Source organism: Rhinopithecus bieti, unplaced genomic scaffold (assembly GCF_001698545.2).
Source record: "Rhinopithecus bieti isolate Rb0 unplaced genomic scaffold, ASM169854v2 scaffold_35856, whole genome shotgun sequence".
Taxonomy (NCBI): domain Eukaryota; kingdom Metazoa; phylum Chordata; class Mammalia; order Primates; family Cercopithecidae; genus Rhinopithecus; species Rhinopithecus bieti.
This window is the reverse complement of record NW_016815820.1, coordinates 472,139-478,701: the sequence shown is the minus strand read 5'-3', so window position 1 is coordinate 478,701 and position 6,563 is coordinate 472,139. Positions and strand designations below refer to the sequence as shown.

General features: G+C 53.1%; 1 pseudogene; it reads right to left on the bottom strand.

Annotated features, from left to right (window-relative positions):
- Window positions 1-483: 483 nt before the first annotated feature.
- LOC108516409 (protein S100-A10 pseudogene) lies at window positions 484-795 on the bottom strand (annotated as a pseudogene).
- Window positions 796-6,563: the final 5,768 nt, after the last annotated feature.

Genomic DNA, 6,563 nt, shown 5'->3' with positions numbered 1-6,563 from the left:
TACTACAGGCATGCACACCACCACACCTGGCTTGGTTTTTTTTTTTGGTAGACATGAAGTCTCACTATGTTGCCCAGGCTGGTCTCAAACTCATGGGCTCAAGATCCACCCACCTCAGCCTGCCCAGGTGCTAGGGTTACACGCGTGAGCCACTGAGCCCAACCAAACACCATATATATATATATGTATATATAAAAATTATATATAAATATAAAATATATATGTACCAAGGCAAAGGCTTAAAAAATAATTTTAAAAGTATATATATATATTTTCCCAAACTAAAAAGGATGTGTCTATTGAGGCCAAGAGGATGCAAACAATCTAAAGATCAAAAGCCTATTATTTAATTAACTTCCTTTCTTTGCTTGTTAGATGAGATTTGGATTTGATGTGTCTGTTTTCTTGGCCCTGTCTGCTCATGAAAGCCTTCTACAGGGGAAGCTGCGGGCAGGTTCCTATAGCGACTCTTTGGGAGAACTCTCACGGGGCCGAGTAATTGCTTAGTTCTGCCTGCTTCGTTCCCTTCTGCTTCATAGGTACTACAAAATAGTTGTTGTCCACAGTGGCGAGCCCCGCAGTGAGTGAAAACAAGTTCTGGAAGTTCAGTGTGCTGTCTTGGCGCTGGTCCGCGTCCTTCATTGTTATGTCCGCAGCCAGAGGGTCTTTTTGATTCTCCAAAAATCCAGGGAACTCCTTTCCCATGAGTACTTTCAGGCCCTCCTTCATTAAGTAGCCTTTATCCCCAGCAAATCTGTGAAACGTAAACAACACGGTTTCCATGGTGTGTTCCATTGGACCGGGGTTGTTCGTGAGATCTGTTGAAACCTTGGCCAGAGGTGCGTTGTGGGCACTGGCAAGCTGGACCTCAGGGCCCCTCGGGAAGGAGCAGTATTAAGAACTTGTTTTGCAAAGGAGCCCTGGGTCAGGCACAGGGTCTGAGGCTGGCCTTGCGAGGGTCCCTTTCCTTGTGGGGACAGGCCACCACACCACGCGGCAGATGCAGCTCAGGGCAAGATGCAAGGGGGCAGGACGCAGGAGAGACACTCAGTCCAAAGTGGAGCGGTGTTTGGGGGCTCTGGGCTGGGAGATTTACATGGGGCTCTTAACTTCTTGGAGTCATGAACCCCTCTGAGAACAAGGCAAGAGCTAAGGCCCCTGCCTGAGAGCAATGTAGGTAGCTGGACACGCTATTTCACTCCCAGCCTCGGGAATTTCATGGACCTCCTGAGGCTGGCCCATGGGGTCCAGGGAAAGAGCCTCGGCCTTGTAGGGTCTCCTACAACCTTGACTAGTTGCCTCCCACAACCCTGCTGGGATCACTGCCTTAAAAGGAGGAAATAGATGCCATGTAGAACTTGCTTGGAGTCACACAGCTACAAATGTGATGCCTCAATTTGAAGGCAGGTGTGTCTGACTGTCCTGTTCTCTTAGCATTCAGCACGGGGCCTCTTTAGCCATCCCAAGGCACCCCCAGCAACACAGAAGGCACCTCAGGAAGGGGTCAGGGGAGGGTTCAGGGAGGAGGGGATGTCTGGGCTCAGCAGGTGGCATGGCTGCGGGAGCCTCAAGGCTGGGGAGAACCCAAGGCAGGGAACAAGGCAGGGCCTTGCTCAGGACGTGGCAGAGACAGGGGTGAGCTCAGGCCTGGTTGCAGCCGAAGCCCTAGCTGTCAGGCAGCCCTGAGAGGCCGGAGCGGAGTGGTGGACCCAGGAGTGAGGAGACGCCTCGTCCAGCAGCCCACGGTCTGTTTCCTTCTACCCCTGGATCAGGAGAGAGCGGCAGGCCTGACATCAGCTGGGCTTCCCTCTGCCCGGCACTGTCATTACTCAGCCTTTGCTTTTCTTGGCCTCACAAGCAAGGCTGGCGACAGGAATGAATATGACTGGGTCTCCAAAATCACCGTAGGGAGTCAGAGGCATTTCCCCCTAATCTGAGGCCTCCCCGTCTGAGGCCCTGTGTATTCGTTTCTAGAGCAGCTATAACTAAGTGCCACACACTAGGCAGCTGCAAACAACAGAAGTGTATTGTCTCACAGTTCTGGAGGCCAGGAGTCTGGAATTCAGGTGTGGACGGGCCTGCTCCCTCCGAGCCTGGAGGGGAAGACTTCGTGCCTCTTTCTGGCTTCCGGTGGTTGTCAGTCCTCCTGGCAGGCCCAGGCTTGTGGCTGCTTCCCCGCAGTCTCCGCCTCTTCTTTCTTTCACACAGAGCAGGAGTGTATGTCTGTCTCTCTGTGTCTCTTCTCTTCTTTCATAAGGACACCAGTCCTATTGGATTAAAAGCCCACCCTACATTCCAATATGACCTCACCTTTGCTAATTACATCTGCAACAATTCTACTTTCAAATATGTCACATTCTGAGATACTAGGGGGTAGGTCTTGAGCATATATTGTGAGAGGAACATGGTCTTACCCATAACACCCTGCGGGGTAATTTACCTTTCCCTAAGGAGCCCTGACCCTGAACACCCTTGGACTGTGGCGTCCCCACCCTCACCCCAGCAACGGCCGACCTGGCAGAGTCAGGAGCTGTGGGGGCTTTCACAGCCCGTGCCTGGGTGACCAAATCCAGCTCCTGCCACCAGAACCTTCCTTCCAGGGTGGCTCGTGCGTGGTGCCGTGCTGGGAACACACAGCACGCAGCTTAGGGCACCGGCTGCTGCCACCAGCCCCCGGTTAATCTCCTCCAGCCTCAGCAAGAATGTGGTGGTGACAAGGGCTCTCAGGAAGGCAGGGAAGGAGGGGAGGCCTGGTGCTTTTCTTTCAAGTGGAGAATTCTCCCCACGGATCTGCTCCAAGGAGTTAGTAGGGAGGGAGGGAACCAGGTTGCCAGTCTGGCATTCCTGACCAACAGTCCTGGCCGGCCACTGGGCCCTGGGGGAGGTGGCTGTGAGGCTAGGGTCAGGGAGGGGTGCAAAGCCTGCTCAGCTCTGGGCCAGGTTTCCAGCAGGAGGACCTAAGATAGCCCACGCCCACCTCAGAGTCAGGTTGGCTTGGTCATTCATTCCCTCCTTTGCTCCACCAACATTCACCCAGTACTCATTACATAGCAGGGACATGCGGACCGGGAGACCAGAGCAAAACAACAGGAGAGATGCTGAGGTCAGCTATGCTCAGAGGAGAGGGCTTGGGGGAGGGCCCTGGATCTGGCTTGGAGAGGCAGGGAGCATCCTGCAGGGGGAACATGTTCCAGGTAGAGTGCATGCAAGTCTAAGGAACGGAGACCTGGAGATCCTGGGGCTCTCCGAGGGTGCCAGTCACCCCTCAGGACTGGGATGAGCCCCAATGCCAGGAAGGGCAGGCGCCGAGGCCAAGGACACAGGCAGGAGTCAGACGACACGGAGTCTGTACCAGGGAGCTTGGGTTTAATCTTCTGAGCCATGGGACGGCACTGATGGGTTTTAAGCAGTGTAAAGACTTGATCCAATTTGTGAATTGGATCATCCTGGCTGCAGTGGGCAAGCTGCTGGGGTGCTGGGAATTGTTTGGAAGTCACTGGTCCAATGCATGGCAGTGGTGTGACCACCTGGGAGAATGACCCCACAGAGCAGAGGAGTGGCCCAGGACGCACCTTTGGGAATGTCAGCATGGGGAGGGAAGACCGGGGAAGAGGAGCTGGTCAGAGAGAGTGTATACGTGGCCAGAAGAGACAGAAAGTGGCCTTCAGAAGGCAGATAGAGAGCAGTTAGGGAAGATGGGATTGTCAGTAGCATCAGATCCAGCCAAGACGTCAAGCAATGCAAGAACTGAATATATCACTGGGTTTGGTGATTGGGAGGTGGCCTCCGTGAGCTCAGCATGAGGGGGTTTGAAGCCAGTGGGCTTGCCACAAGCTGGCAGGCAGCTGGAAACTTGTTTCTTGTACACAGCAGTTATGAAGGCTGGGGAGTGGCCTTTTTAGAGCAGAAGGAGGAGGAGGAGGAGGAGGAGGAGGGAGAGCTGCCGGTGATCAAGTTCCCAAGGGCATTGCTGGCTGAGCAGGAGCTTCAGCTTGCAGCTGCTTTGGGACCGTTCGCCCTGGACAGAAGCCTAAGTGAATTGTTACCCCCAGGGTCTAAGGTGCTGCACTGCAGCAGCAAAGAGCCCCCATTATAATAGCGCTTGACTGATGGCCTACTGCACGCCAGGCACTGAACCATGGCTTTGCGCACACTATTTCATCGAGTCCTGCACAGAGGTATTATTGCCCATGTGCTGATGTTCAGAGAGAGGTAAGTGACTTAAGCAAGAAGCTCTACTAGTCAGTAGCAGAGAAGGGATGTGAAGCCAGGACGACCTGAACCCAAGGCTATTACAGCTTCATCCTGCTGTTGTCCTAACTCCTGGGAGATGTGGCTGAGAAGTTCTCTTTGGTCCTCGGCTGTTGGGTGGTGAATGGTTGACAGGTGGCTGTGCTTATCCAGTCTGGGCCAGGAACAGGACTTCAGGTGGCTGGATCATTCATGGAGAGAGCGGCAGTGGCTGGGGTTGGCATGAGTCAAGGTAATAGGTGGCCAATGCCGTCTTGTTGAGGAGTTCTGTCTCTCAGGGTGGTGGTAGAACCATGGAGGCAGTGGGGTGCAGGTGCAATGAAATCCTTAGCCCTGGGACCCTAGATGGGCTCTTTGTCTGAGGTCAAGGTCAAGGGTCACAAGTGCTAGATAGGGTCTTCCATGATGGGAGGAGCCTCCAGAATCCTGGAGGCTAATTCACAGTAGACCGTGGTGGTCGTCTGAGGAGTGAAACTGAGTGGTGGCCATCTCTGGAGAGAAAGAGGGTGCAGCTAGTGGTGTTGGTGGTCTAGGACAGCCCAGTGCTCCCTAGCAGTCATCCTCTAAGGCTGCCACAGTGGCGGTGCGATTTGGGAGCATGGATGCTGCACACAGGTGACCTTCGCATCTGCAGCAGCCACAGCTGGATGGTGTGACGAGCATTGCTGGGAGCTCTCTTTTCATCTGGGCACACAGCAAGACTACATGCCCAGCTTCCCCTGTGGTTAGATGTGGCCGTGAGACTGAGTTCCATCCCAGTGGAGGGAACAGTCTGGGGAAATGTGACTGTTTCTCTAGGCCTGCCTGTAACTATAAAAGCCTTCCCCACTTCACTGGCTCTTCATGACCTTTCCCCTTTCATTGCTGGATGTCAACATCCCAAGTGACCTTGGGAGCCATGTGTTGAAGGTGACAGATCCCGGGTAATTGAAGAGCTCTGTGGCAGAGAGCTCCTCCCCCAACTCCAGGGACTGGGCCTACCTGTGACTGTTCATGTGAATGAGAATCCCCCTCACTACGCTTGTGTCATTACCATTCTCAGCTTGTTTCTTGCAGCATTAACTGATCCTGTCTAATACAGATAGCCACAAAGCCGTTAGGTCCTGTGACCTCTTAGCTTTCATCTCCGGCTATTCTGTATCTGTTCAGTAGTTTTGGCTCTCCCCAGCCTGGAGCAGATGTGGAATTTGAACTCTCACGAGGCACAAGCCAAGTTATTTTCTTTGGATGATTATGTTATGATGTGCTGATGTACCATCTTGGGGAGCCAGACCCTGTAAAGTGGTTCATCCCCCCTTTACGGTGGCTGTAATTGTGTCTGGGGTGTTGACCTCAGCTAGAACCAATTTTCTCCAAACAGACAGGGGCAGAGGTCACCTGTGCTGGCTTCCTGTTGCAATTTTATGTCCCCACCAGAGCACAAACAGCACTGCCCTGGGTGAAGTGACTCAGGGAATAAGGAGGGCAGACAGGAACTGGTTTCTCAGTTCCTGGCAGCTCATGCTGCTGCCAGGCCTTTCTCCTTCTCTAGGAGGCTGGCTGTGAGGTAGGAGGGATGGACAAAAGATGACAGTGTTTCACTTTTGTTTTGTTTTGTTTTATGAGACAGGGTCTTACTCTTTGGCCCAGGCTGAAGTGCAGTGGCACAATCATGGCTCACTGCAGCTTCAACCTCCCAGCCTCAAGCAATCCTCCTGCCTCAGCCTCCCAAGTAGCTGGGATCACAGGCGTGCACCACAGCACTCGGCTAATTTTTTATTTATTTTTAGTAGAGACAAGATCTCACTATGTTGCCCAGGCTGGTCTCCAACTCCAGGGCTCAAGCGATCCGCCCACCTTGGCCTCCCAAATGCTGGGATTAGAGGCGGGAACCACCGCGACTGGCTGTAGGTGTTTCTTGTGTCTCTGGTGAACCCTAGGAAGTATACTCAAATGAGTCAAAACCAAACCAAACAACGGGCCCCAATTGGAAGGACACCAAGGAAGCTGAGAATGGCAGCAACTGGGCTGTCTCTGAAGACCTCACAGGCCTCCATTAGAGACCCAGCCCCTGTGGGCTTCAGCGGCTCCAGGTGATCTCCTTCCAGTCCTGCCCCTGCACTTGTGAGGCAAGCTTGGCGGAAAAGTCCAGAGGAAGATATCCAAAGGGTTTGACTTGTAACTTCTGTAGCCAGGAGAAATGAGTTCAGTCTGAATCACAGGCCTCACCCTGCAGCGTGGGGCAGAGTCTGGGGGAAAGAAAGAAGCTTTGCTTTCATTAAAACTCAGAAACAGCCAGAGGCACCCTTATCTTTTTTTTTTTTTTTTTTTTT